Source organism: Panthera uncia (assembly GCF_023721935.1).
Source record: "Panthera uncia isolate 11264 chromosome E2 unlocalized genomic scaffold, Puncia_PCG_1.0 HiC_scaffold_19, whole genome shotgun sequence".
Taxonomy (NCBI): domain Eukaryota; kingdom Metazoa; phylum Chordata; class Mammalia; order Carnivora; family Felidae; genus Panthera; species Panthera uncia.
The window spans coordinates 5,468,774-5,481,589 of record NW_026057588.1 but is presented as its reverse complement, the minus strand read 5'-3'; the positions used below and the strand labels follow the sequence as shown (position 1 = coordinate 5,481,589).

Here is a 12,816-nt window from a genome sequence, read left to right as displayed (position 1 = left end):
GTCTCAGAAATAAACGTTAAAAAAAAAATTAAAAAAAAAGAATAATAATAATAATTTGCTCCAAGCATTAAGCTGTGTTTTTCTTTGGTTCCCATAGAAATGCCTCTTAATAAGTAATTACCTGGTTGCTTGCACAATATAGGCTTAACTTTAAGAGTCTGTTGCAGTCTGGCTCAGGTCATGATCTCATAGTTCACAAGTTCGAGCTCCACATTGAGCTCTCCTCTGACAGCATGGAGCCCGCTTCAGATCCTCTGTTCCCCTCTCTCTCTTCCCCTCCCCTGCTTGTTCTCTCACTTTCTCTCTCAAAAATAAACATTTAAAAAAACACACTAAAGAATCAACACAGACTTGACCAAGCAGAAGCAGACATCTTCGAAACATCTTGTTTTAAATGATCTATGAAGAAAAAAATATTTTTTTAATAAATTATCTATGAAGAGGAGCAAAGAAAAACGTGGAAGAAGGGTCTAAGGGACTCATGGGACACCCACAAGTGGACTGATATGCACACTGAAGGGACCCCAGAAGGAGAGGGCAGGGAAAGGGAGCAGAGAGCTCTACTGAAGAACGCCTTGTACTTCCCACCTTCCTGGGAAGAAAGAGACAAACTCAAGGAGCCCAGTGAATTCTAAGTAGGATAATGTCAGGACAGAAGCACAGTGACACATTATTATTAACCTAGCAAAAAGAAGAGAATTCTGAAACAGCTTGACAAAAACAGCTCATCTAGTACAAGAGAGCTCCTATCAGATTAGTAGCAGCTTTCTCAGCAGACCTTATAAAAAGAAGTGCATGGGATAACGTATTCAAGGGCAGAAAGATCAAAAAATACCAACCAAGAATACTGTATCTGGCAAAACTGTTTTTCAAAAATGAAGCAATGGGGCACCTGGGTGGCTCAGTCGTCCGACTTGGGCGTCCGACTTCAGCTAAGGTCATGATCTCATGGTTCATGAGTTCAAGCCCCGCATCCAGCTCTGTACTGACAGCTCAGAGCCTGGAACCAATGGAGGCTTTCCCAAGTAAACACCTCTGCCCTACAAGAAACATTAAAGGGAGTCCTTCTAGCTGAAATAAAAGCATTCTATACAGGAACTAAAATCACATGAGAATATAAAGGTCTCTGCTAAATACAAATATCTGCACAATGATGGAAACTTGTAGTGTTGTAATAAGGTCGCACAAGTTGTTTTCATTTCCGCTACAGAATTTCTTTTTTTTTTTTTTTTAAGGAAATTCAGGCCCAGCACGACACCCAAGGCGGGGCTTGAACTCAGGACCCTGAGATCAAGACCTGAACTGAGCTCAAGAGTCGACACTTAGTGGACAGAAGTAGAGTGTATTGTGCTAAGCAAAATAAGTCAGTCAGGGAAAGATAAATATCATACGATTTCACTCATATGTGGAATTTAAAAAACAAAACAGATGAACATAAAGGAAGGAAAAATAAGATAAAAACGGAGAGGGAGACAAACAACAAGAGACTCTTAAATTTAGAGAACAAACTGAGGGTTGCTGGAGGGGAGGTGGGTGGGGGGACAGGTTAAACCGATGTTGGGCATTAAGGAGGACACTCGTTGGGATGAGCACTGGGTGTCATATGTAAGTAAAGAATCACTGGGTTCTAGTCCTGAAACCGTATTTGATGAAATTAATTCCATTACTATGACAACCCATTTAGACATAAAACATTCACTGACCACCAACCATGGAAAGAAAGAAACAAGATGAGTCACAGGCAAAGTATAAATGGGTGATATTTATACAAATACATAACTTTATTGGCAAAGGACATACAGCTGATGAATAGCTGAGTTGAACCCACACTGTCTTAAAATATACGGAGATGAGGGGCTCCTGGGTGGCTCAGTCGGTGAAGCGTCTGGCTCTTGATTTTGGCTCAGGTCATGAGCTCACGGTTTGGGAGTTTGAGCCCCGCGTCAAGCTCTGTGCTAACAGTGTAGACAGTGCTTGGGATTGTCTCTCTCCCTCTCTCTCTGCCCCTCCCCGACTTGTGCGTGCACACCCTCTCAAAATTAACTTAAAAAAACTATAAATAAATAAATTTGGGGGATTAAATTCAGACACACTCTCAGGAAAGAAGAAAAACCTGAGGATTAATTTTTCTTGAAATAAATTACATGTGTGAACAAAACATTTTTTTTAATATGAGACTTTTACTAATTATGCAACTCATTTCTTTTTTTTAAGTTTATTTATTTATTTTTGAGAGAGAGAGAGAGGCAGAAAGGGAGAGACAGAATCCCAAGCAGGCTCCACACCGTCAACACAGGGCCCAACACAGGGCTCGATCCCAGGAACCTTAAGATCACAACTTGAGCCAAGATCAAGGGTCAGACACTTCACGGACTGAGACACCCAGGCACACTTTATGTGCTCTAAGTTCTAAATGTTCCAGCTCCTGTATGGCATTACCCTATGTAGGAACTCTAGGATACAAATAGAAACACTGAATTATTTAACAATTGAGAAATTGGAACACACTGAGTTGCAATTTCTACTGTCAGTCCAGAAAGAATAAGGAAACTGTGAAGTGAAATAAAGCATTAGATTTTCTCATTTTAGGGAGGTGCTTTGTTATCTGGAGAAATTCCTCAGTCTCAGTTTTGTACAGTTATGTTTAAAGCCTCCCTAAGACTGGAAATCAAAAAGCAGAAAACAGGTGAAATCTGTCTCCCCTGTTTCTGGGATTTCTGCACCAAATCCCCATATGCCCCCGCATCCTCATACACTTCTGACGGGAGGCAAAACAGAACTTACAAATGACTTAACATAGAGACCCTCAGAAATATGCACGGATTTCCGCAGGCCTCCAAAAGCAATGGAAAAGCACTTAAGATCATGGAGGCCCTCACCATCCACGAGGAGGCTTTTGTCCATGCTGTGGATGTGATGGACCATCACTAGAGCTAAAGGAGAATCCTCAGAGGTTGTAAGAGCCCGATGAGTGTTGGACAGGACGCGTCCCTCTGTGACAGCAAGAGAAATACACCTACCCTTCTCAAACTTATTTCTATTCAAGGAGAGCTGCCTAAACCACAATGTAAGGTCTACCTTGCTCCTTGACATTTGAACCTCTCCTCTGGCATCTGCTTCATTCATGCCCACCTACCTGAGTGTGTGGCTACCTTCTCCTCTCTCTTCACATCCCTGAGCTCCTTCTCTTGCTCCAAAAAGATGACCAGGTCTGGCTTTGACACAAGATCTGTTTATTAGAAAAAGGAATATGAGTATTGCTGGAGATTCTAACTTCCCATCCACTACTGTGCTCAGTAGAGAAGAGAGGACACTGTAGAATTCTAGAAAATCTAAAAATAGAACTATACTACCATCCAGCAATTGCACTAGGTACTTATCAAAAGGATACAAAAATACAGATACAAAAGGGCACACAAACCCCAATGTTTATAGCAGCACTATCAGCAGTAGCCAAAGTATGGAAAAAGCCCAAATGTCCATCAAGTGATGAATGGATAAAGAAGATGTGACATGTGTGTGTGTGTGCATGCGTGTACACACACACACACACACACACACACACACACACACAGGAATATTACTTAGCCATCAAAAAGAACGACATCTTGCCATGTGTAATGACATGAATGGAGCTACAATGTATTACGCTAAGAAAAATAAATCAGACAAAGCCAAATATCATATGATTTCACTTGTGGAATTTAAGAAAGAAAACAGATGAACATATGGGAAGGGGAGGGGAGAGAAGAGAGGACAATAAGCCACAAGAGACTCTTAATAATAGAGAACAAACTGAGGGTTGACAGAGGGAGGTGGGTGAGGGGTGGGCTAGATGGGTGATGGGTACCGAGGAGGGCACTTTGGTGGGATGAGTACTGGGTGTTGTATAGAAGTGATGAAACACTGAATCCTACTCCTGGAACCAATACTGCACTGTACGTTAACTAAAATTTAAATTTTAGGGGCGCCTGGATGACTCAGTCACTTAACCATCCGACTCTTGACTGCAGCTCAGGTCATAAATCTCACGGTTGGTGAGTTCAAGCCCTGCATCAGGCTCTGCACTGACAGTGCGAAGCCTGCTTGAGATTCTCTCTCTCTCCCCCTCTCTCTCTCTGCCCGCCCCCCAAGAATAAATAATTTGTTTTAAATAATAATAAAATAGGGGCGCCTGGGTGGCTCAGTCAGTTGAGCGTCCAACTTCAGCTCAGGTCATGATCTCACGGTTTATCAGTTTGAGTCCTGCGTCAGGCTCTGTGCTGACAGATCAGAGCCTGGAGTCTGCTTCAGATTCTGTGTCTCCCTCTCTCTCTGCCCCTCCCCCACTCATGCTCTGTCTCTCTTTCAAAAATAAATAAAAATTTAAAAAATAGTAATAATAGGGGCGCCTGGGTGGCTCAGTCGGTTGGGCATCCGACTTCGGCTCAGGTCATGATCTCACAGTCTGTGAGTTCAAGCCCCACGTCGGGCTCTGTGCTGACAGCTCAGAGCCTGGAGTCTGCTATGGATTCTGTGTCTCCCTCTCTCTCTGCCCCTCCCCTGCTCACGCTCCGTCTCTCTTTCAAAAATAAATAAAAATTTAAAAAATAGTAATAATAAAGTAAAATTTGAATTTTAAAAAAAGGGAAAAATAAATATTCACCCTAAGCCTAAATAAAAGGAACTCATTCACTCTTGCTCCGGAGTCTTGGCTTTAGAAGTTATTCCCTGTGACCTCCTTATTTGCTACAAATAAACTTTCCCTTGTGTTGGCAACTCTGCTTGGTGTCGTTTCTGTCTGTGACTCACCAAGGAGCAAGTTCACTTTAGTTCACTTACGAATCTGGCAATCCACATGTGTGTTTCTCAGGTTCTGGTCTCTGTTTCCCTGGTTCCCAACAGATGAAGCAGCGGTCAGCACAAGGTCACTCTGGCTAAACCTGTTCAAGTTACTGTGGCAGGAGGCAGATTCCTTGGGGGACAGAGGGGGCGCTCACTCTTCACACCTATGACTGCCAGCCTGGTGTTCTGACGGCCCCTGAAATCCAGTGGGCATTCTGAGTACTATTACTCAGAAGGATTTCTGTTGGGATAAGCCATACCAGGTCTGTGGCACAGCTTTAAGAGGTAAATGGGGAGAGCTGTCCCACAAAGTCTGGGCAGGACGGCATAACGCTCAGAATACTCGGGGAAAATTGAATACTCATTCAAGTTGAGTCTAGACATCCCCGGAAGATCACAGGACCCAGCCATTCACAGGCTTGGGATGGTCCAACCTTGCAAAATGGGAGTGACCCAGCAGAGACGGGGCTAAGGTCTGAGACTGAAATCTCCATCCCACCTGGTTGTTTGGTCGGCTTCTTGTTCCCAGCTTAAATCTCCACCCTGAGCACTTCCTCCTTTCCTTCTATCCCCAGACAAAGGAGACAGCAACTCCCTGGGTCACTGGAAGCCGGCACTTGGAACAAGTAAGAGCTCTATTTAACCGGTTCAAGAGACAAACGCTTATTTATATATGTGTGTGTGTGTGTGTGTGTGTGTGTGTGTATGTGTGTATATATTAGAATGTCATATATATGATATATATATGCCAAACGTTTTTCACATTCACATCTCTGGGATCATTTTTTGTAAACTAAAGTTTAAGCTTGTTGGTTTCATTAAAATAGGCAGATCTTGGGGCGCCTGGGTGGCGCAGTCGGTTAAGCGTCCGACTTCAGCCAGGTCACGATCTCGCGGTCCGTGAGTTCGAGCCCCGCGTCAGGCTCTGGGCTGATGGCTCGGAGCCTGGAGCCTGTTTCCGATTCTGTGTCTCCCTCTCTCTCTGCCCCTCCCCCGTTCATGCTCTGTCTCTCTCTGTCCCAAAAATAAATAAAAAACGTTGAAAAAAAAAATTAAAAAAAAAATAAAATAAAATAGGCAGATCTTTTGGAATTATCAACATCGAAAATAAGAGATAATTAACCTTTGTTCTACCTGAATTTACTAGTCATGTTCACGTAGTATCTGTTACAATTTGTCACCGAAAAGAACTTAAAATTCGGTCTGTCCCATGGTTTTCATGGGTAATTGTTAAAGAGTAAATAAGTTCAATAAGAAAAAAGACTGATAGGTGAATGTTTAAATAGCTTACAAAATCTTTGATAATCTAACACTCTGAAGTTTTGCTCAAGTAAATGATAAACTGGTTTGAACTCACTGGATATCTAAGTCTTTTCCTAAGAAGACAGAATACTGAAACACTGATTATTAAACATTAGGTTTATCTGTTCTTGTTTTATTAGAGAGAAACTAGACATAAATTTGGGTCTGGAAGTACACATGTTTTATGCTTTATTAAAAGGTTCTTGGGGCACCTGGGTGGCTCAATCAGTTAAACATCCGACTTCGGCTCAGGTCATGATCTCACGGATCATGGGTTCGAGCCCTGCATCAGGCTCTGTGCTGACAGCTTGGAGCCTGGAGCCTGCTTCAGATTCTGGGTCTCCCTCTCTCTCTGCCCCCCTCGCTTGTTCATGCTCTGCCTCTCTCTCTCTTTCTCTCTCTCTCTTAGAAATTAATAAACATTTACATATATATATATATATATATATATAGTTCTATCAAAAAACTATTCTAGAAATTATGACATATGTTCATAAATTTGCCAATCTAAAGAATTCTGGTGCAACAGTTCACAATTGGGTAGTACTTATTTTTTACTAGAAATTCAGGTTTCTAAATGTTAAAATTCTTTTTTTTTTAATGTTTTTACTTTATTTTTGAGAGAAACTGAGTGTGAGTGGAGGAGGGGCAGAGAGAGGGTAGTACAGAGCTCAATGTGGGGCTCGAACTCACAAACCGTGAGATCATGACCTGAGCCAAAGTCGGACGCTCAACTGACTGAGCCATCCAGGTGCCCCTAAACGTTAAAATTCTGGGGGCACCTGGGTGGCTCAGTCAGTTAGGCGTCCGACTTTGGCTCAGGTCATGATCTCAGTCTGTGAGTTCGAGCCCCGCTCTGTGCTAACAGCTCAGGTCCTGGAGCCTGCTTCAGATTCTGTGTCTCCCTCTCTCTCTGACCCTCCCCCGTTCACGTTCTCTCTGTCTCAAAAATAAATAAACGTTAAAAAAAAAAACAACTTGTAATTCTGATATGTGTAATTGAGACTGCTAAAAATGGTAAGGAAAGCAAGTCTATATGGAAGGAAAGTAATATGCATTTTTGCTAAGAAAGGTAATGACAAATAGGATTACATTTTTGTTGAGGGAAGACTGCTAACTACCAAGCATGGAGAAATTAAATATGGCAAGGAAATTCTCAGACCGCCAGAAGCCATACACACACCTAAACGAGTGGCGGTGGTTCACCGTCGAGTCCTCAAAAAGGAAATTCAGAGGGAACAGAGGAAAATAATTTTGCAGATGCAGCACCAAAAGGACACCCAAGTCTGGGGAGAGTCTGCATTTTCCAGTAACTCCCTCTCTACCACTATGTAAGCTCACTCCGTCCTGCTTCCACAATGAGATAAAAGAGGCTGTAAAGCTGGGTTATCGATGGTCCCCACCAGCCAGAGGATGGATGATGAATAATAACCACTGGAGAATCCGGGTACCTAAGACTGCTGTAGACTCACTCCCTGAAGAGTGTACCTGCCTCAACCCACCACGGTAAGGAAGCCTTATACCTATGGTTACTAAAGATTATGAGCACCCCAACGATGAAGGAAGTCACCGAGAAATAAAAAATCAATGTGCCTACTGTAGGCAAACAATGATAAACCAGACCTTTGGTAGGTACACCCTTTAGTTAGAGAAACTCAAATCCAAGGGCAATGTCTGGGGAGGGTTGGTGAAGGGACCTTAGTGTAAGGCAAATTGCTCCCAGAGGGTTCAGATACCTTTGGGTGTTTGTGGATACATTCACTGGATGGATTGAGGCCTTTCTCTGTGAGGCAGAAAGGACCTTAATAATTTAAGTTTTTTTAATGTTTGTTTATTTTTGAGAGGGAGAGACAGAGAGAGAGAGAGAGACAGAGCACGAGCAGGGGAGGGGCAGAGAGAGAGGGAGACAGAATCCAAAGCGGGCTCCAGGCTCTGAGCTGTCAGCACAGAGCCAGACGTGGGGTTTGAACTCACGAACCATGATATCATGACCTGAGCCAAAATCAAGAGTCCGACGCTTAACCAACTGAGCCACCCAGGAGCCCCAGAAAGGGCGTTACTAAGGGGGAAAATTCCCTGATTTGGGTTGCCAAGGTCAATCCAGAACGACCTTTTTGATTTATATCAAAAATCATTTCTAAGGTAGCCAAGCCCTTAAATATCAAGTGGAGGTTACACTCTGCCTGGAGACCTCTCAGTCTTCTGGGAAGACAGAATGGGCTAACAGAACCCTAAAAAGACTCTGGCAAAGTCGTATGAGGAAACACAGGAAAACAGGTTAAAGTTAGTTCCAACAGCTCTCACCAGAATCAGAGCAGCCCCAACAGGCAAACTGAAAGCTCCGCCCATTTTCTCTGGGGTCAGTGCACAGCCCTTTTCAGATCCTGTCTCCCCCCCGCCCCAGCTCATCCTCTCTCTCTGTCTCTCTCAAAAATAAGCATTTAGGGGCGCCTGGGTGGCTCAGTCGGTTGAGCAGCCGACTTCGGCTCAGGTCATGATCTCACGGTCCGTGAGTTCAAGCCCCGCGTCGGGCTCTGTGCTGACAGCTCAGAGCCTGGAGCCTGTTTCAGGTTCTGTGTCTCCCTCTCTCTGACCCTCCCCCGTTCATGCTCTGTCTCTCTCTGTCTCAAAAATAAATAAACGTTAAAAAAAATTAAAAAAAAAAAATAATAAGCATTTAAAAAAATTTTAAAACTTAAAAATAATAAAGTAAAGAAACTAAAAGCTCAGCCCATTTGAAATGACGTATGGGAGAACTTTCCAAAATGCTCCACCTGCCTCCCCCCCCCCAGAGCCAGAAGTCAGGCCATTTAGCAAATAATTAATCCCCAGCAGGTGATGGAGAGGTTTCCTCCCACTACCCACTGAAACTAAGCTTCACTCAAATGAAACTGGAGACTGATGTACCTCAAAATATGGAAAAACAGGGATGCCTGGGTGGCTCAGTCAGTTAAGCGTCAGGCTCTTGATCTTGGCTTGGATCATGATCTCATACTTCCGTGAGTTCGAGCTCCGAGCTCTGCATGGGATTCTCTCCCTCCTCCTCTCTCTGTCCCTTCCCTGTTCACCCTCTCCCTCTCCCTGTCTCAAAAATAAACTTTAAAAAAAAACTTGGAAAAGTGGGTCACCCCATATTTACCCTGACTATACTCTTGGCCATCACCCCACCCAGTACTACTAACCACATGCTCTTCCTTCAAATTAGAAGGCATCCTACCTTCTCGAATCCACCAGATTAGAGTAAAAAAAAAGTATCTACACAGAGGCCCAGGGAGCCAGAGCACCAGATGACAATATTCCTGTGAGCAACTCACTGACCTGAAACTTCTGTTCTGGACACACTCTCAAAATAAGGAGAACCTCAATGGATAAAGGTCCTCAAATTTAAAACATAATAATCTCAGGGTGCCTGGGTGGCTCAGTCTGTTGAGCATCTGACTCTTGGTTTCAGCTCATGTTATGGTCTCGCAGTTCATGGGTTCAAGCCCTGCATCGGGATCTGTGCTTACAGTGCGAAGCCTACTTGGGATTCTCTCCCTCTCTCTCTGTTCCTCCCCAACTTGTGCTCTGTCTCTCTCAAAATAAAGAAATACACTTAAAATTTTGTTTAAAAACAACAACGAAAGGGGTGCCTGGGTGGCTCAGCCGGTTAAGCGTCCAACTTCGGCTCAGGTCATGATCTTGCGGTTTGTGGGTTCGAGCCCCGCGTGAGGCTCTGTGCGGACAGCTCAGAGCCTGGAGCCTGCTTCAGATTCTGTCTCCCCCTCTCTCTGCCCCTCCCCCGCTCACACTCTGTTTCACAAAAATAAACATTAAAAGACAGAGAGAGAGGCGCACCTGGGTGCCTCAGTCAGTTGGGCGACCGCCTTCGGCTCAGGTCATGATCTCGCGGCCCGTGAGTTCCAGCCCCGCGTCGGGCTCTGTGCTGACAGCTCAGAGCCTGGACCTTGCTTCAGATTCTGTGTCTCCCTCTCTCTCTGACCCTCCCACTTGCACTCTGTCTTTCTCAAAAATAAATAAACATTAAAAAAAAGAGACAGAGAGAGAAAGAAAAGAAAAACATAATCACTATCTGTATGGTATTAGTTCTGTTGATTTCTTCAGCCTTACTGGTTGCTGCCAGGCCCGTTTAACAGATTAAATCACTCTCTCCATGAGGGGTAATAAATACCACAGCTTATTGTTAATACATAGCACAATAACGTTCTAGCCCCCTCTTCCTCTGGTCTGATGTCACGATGAACACTCTCTTAATGTGAGTTCTTGTCACTATTATCCTAGAGATGCCAAAAGCTATCAACACAGTGGACCATCCCTGGGGGATAACTTCCCTAGTAAACAGCAGTAAGATCACATAGCAAAAGGAAACTAACAAAAAATACTGCTCATCTTGCTGTTTGGACCTTGCATACTTGCATCGAATTTGGTACAATTTGTGTCCAAGCTCAGAGACCATAAAATTACAAACGGTAGTAACACGAGGTTACATGAGCTTGGGGACCCACAAGCAGATCTAAAACTAGCTGAGGGAGGGCGCCTGGGTGGCTCAGTCGGTTACGCGTCCAACTTGGGCTCGGGTCATGATCTTGCGGTCTGTGGGTTCACGCCCTGCGTCAGCTCTGTGCTGACAGCTCAGAGCCTGGATGCTTTGGCATCTGTTCTCCCCTCTGTCTGCCCCTCCTCCACTCATGCTGTCTCTCTCCATCTCTCAACACTGAATAAACATTAAAAAAAATTTTTTTTTTTAAATCTAGCTGAGGGGAGGGTCGCCTGGGTGGCTCAGTCGGTTAAGCGTCCAACTTCAGCTCAGGTCGTGATCTCGCAGTCCGTGAGTTTGAGCCCCACATTGGGCTCTGTGCTGCCAGCTCAGAGCCTGGAGCCTGTTTCAGATTCTGTGTCTCCCTCTCTCTGACCCTCCCCCGTTCATGCTCTGTCTCTCTCTGTCTCAAAAATAAATAAAGGTTAAAAAAAAAATTAAAAAAAAAAAAAAGGAAAAAAAAAATCTAGCTGAGGGGAAATTCTGCTCCTCAGCCAATCCTTATGACATGCCCATGCCCAGCAGGAAGTAGCTCCAGGATGGACCTTCTGCTGGTGCCCCTCGAGAACGAGGGGCAGAATGAAACTAGAGGAGGGATTTGTCACCAGCTAGACCCTACTGCCCACCTGCACGTCCCCAACGAAACCTTTTCCCACATTTTCATTCAGCTCTTCTTTCCTGCTTATCTTTCAATTTGGGCAAGAGACCTGATGGGCATAGCCTCACATCATGGAAATGGAAACTTCCGAACCTCAAGCAATGAGTGCCTTGACAAAGAGCTCCAGTGCCCCGGCCACGGACACCAGCGTGAGCTTAACCTCCAAATCACACCTGCAGACAGACTTTAGGGTGACTGACAATTATCTTTACCTCATTGTAATACTAAATCTCCACCCAAGGAGCACAAGCCCCATTGATGTAACATACAAAGTACAGACCTGTTTCCGTATGGAATGTGCATGGCCTTATGTCCGCCTCTACCTAATATGACAAGGCTCCCCTTTCTGAACATCCATCCTAACTCTAAATAAAAGGAACCCACTCAGCCTTGCTTGGGAAATCAAGGCTTCAGAAGTTATTCCCAAGGATCTCCTTATGTGCTGCAAATAAAGTTCCCTTTGTGTCACAACTTTACCTGGTGTAAAGGTAAAGTCCGCCTTTAACTTTGTTAAAAGTCACTCTGTGACTCTTACCTGGTGTGAACTCATGTTACTTTGATTATATTAAGGACAACTAGTTCTGGCTTACGTGTGTTCCCTGCTTTATCCATAAGATAATTAAGCCAGTAATATGCTCTGATGTATTCTCGAACTCTGAGTTAAGAGGATGGCGTCTGATCCACAAAACCACTATATATACTGTGTTTACCCAAGATAAATTCTGAAATGAAGGCATCAACACAGACATACACCTTTTTGAGTACCGTATTTCTATCATAGAGTATACGTTGTGTCTCTGTCTTAGATGGAAAGTTTTAGTGGGTTACAGATGTACTTAGCAAATTCTAATGTGAATGTGAATTTCACAATAATGCACGGACATCTTCCTGAATGCAGATTCTGTTGAGTTCTGGGGTGGGATCTCCATTTCTTTCCAGGCAGTAGCCTGTGGGCTAAGGGATACATTTTTTAATAACAAAGAGGTAGAACTCCAAGAAGTATTGGAGGACTGGGAACTGAAGGCATTTAAACGCAATTGCAGGTTCTACTAGACTAGCAAAAATGGCCCAACAATATCAGTTACTAGATGACATTCTAACGATTTTTTCATAAATTAATGCACAAATAAGTATTAATAATCTAACAGAACATATTATTCTTCCTTTTTTATGAGAATATTTTGTCAACCATCCAGTACATGGAAGGGATTAGGCTTTAATCCAGGTTATCTGCCCTAGAGTTGATCTAAAATGACACACAGGTCAATATACAGAGGACTCCAAAGCAATGTTCATGAAGGTGTCAAACCTGAGAAGAGTGATGGAAACAAGACAGGATCCATACACGTAAAAAGTAATTATATACACATTAAAAGTGACAGTACAAAACTGTCCTGGTAACTTAAGAAACATTTCCAATGGCGTAAAACTTATAAACCCATGTGTGGATGATGTCTTTTAATCACACTATGAAAACACACAGAACGCTATAAAG

The 12,816-nt window shown here is 43.6% G+C and overlaps 1 protein-coding gene across 2 annotated transcripts in view; it reads right to left on the bottom strand.

Moving 5' to 3' along the window:
- Nucleotides 1–12,816, bottom strand: part of LOC125915493 (zinc finger protein 345-like) — a 78,215-nt gene that overhangs the window by 63,384 nt on the left and 2,015 nt on the right. For both annotated transcript variants that reach the window (XM_049621373.1, XM_049621374.1), the window contains exon 2: nucleotides 3,137–3,229. The gene's annotated coding sequence lies outside the window, so the exon portion shown is untranslated. The remainder of the gene's footprint in view (nucleotides 1–3,136; nucleotides 3,230–12,816) is intronic.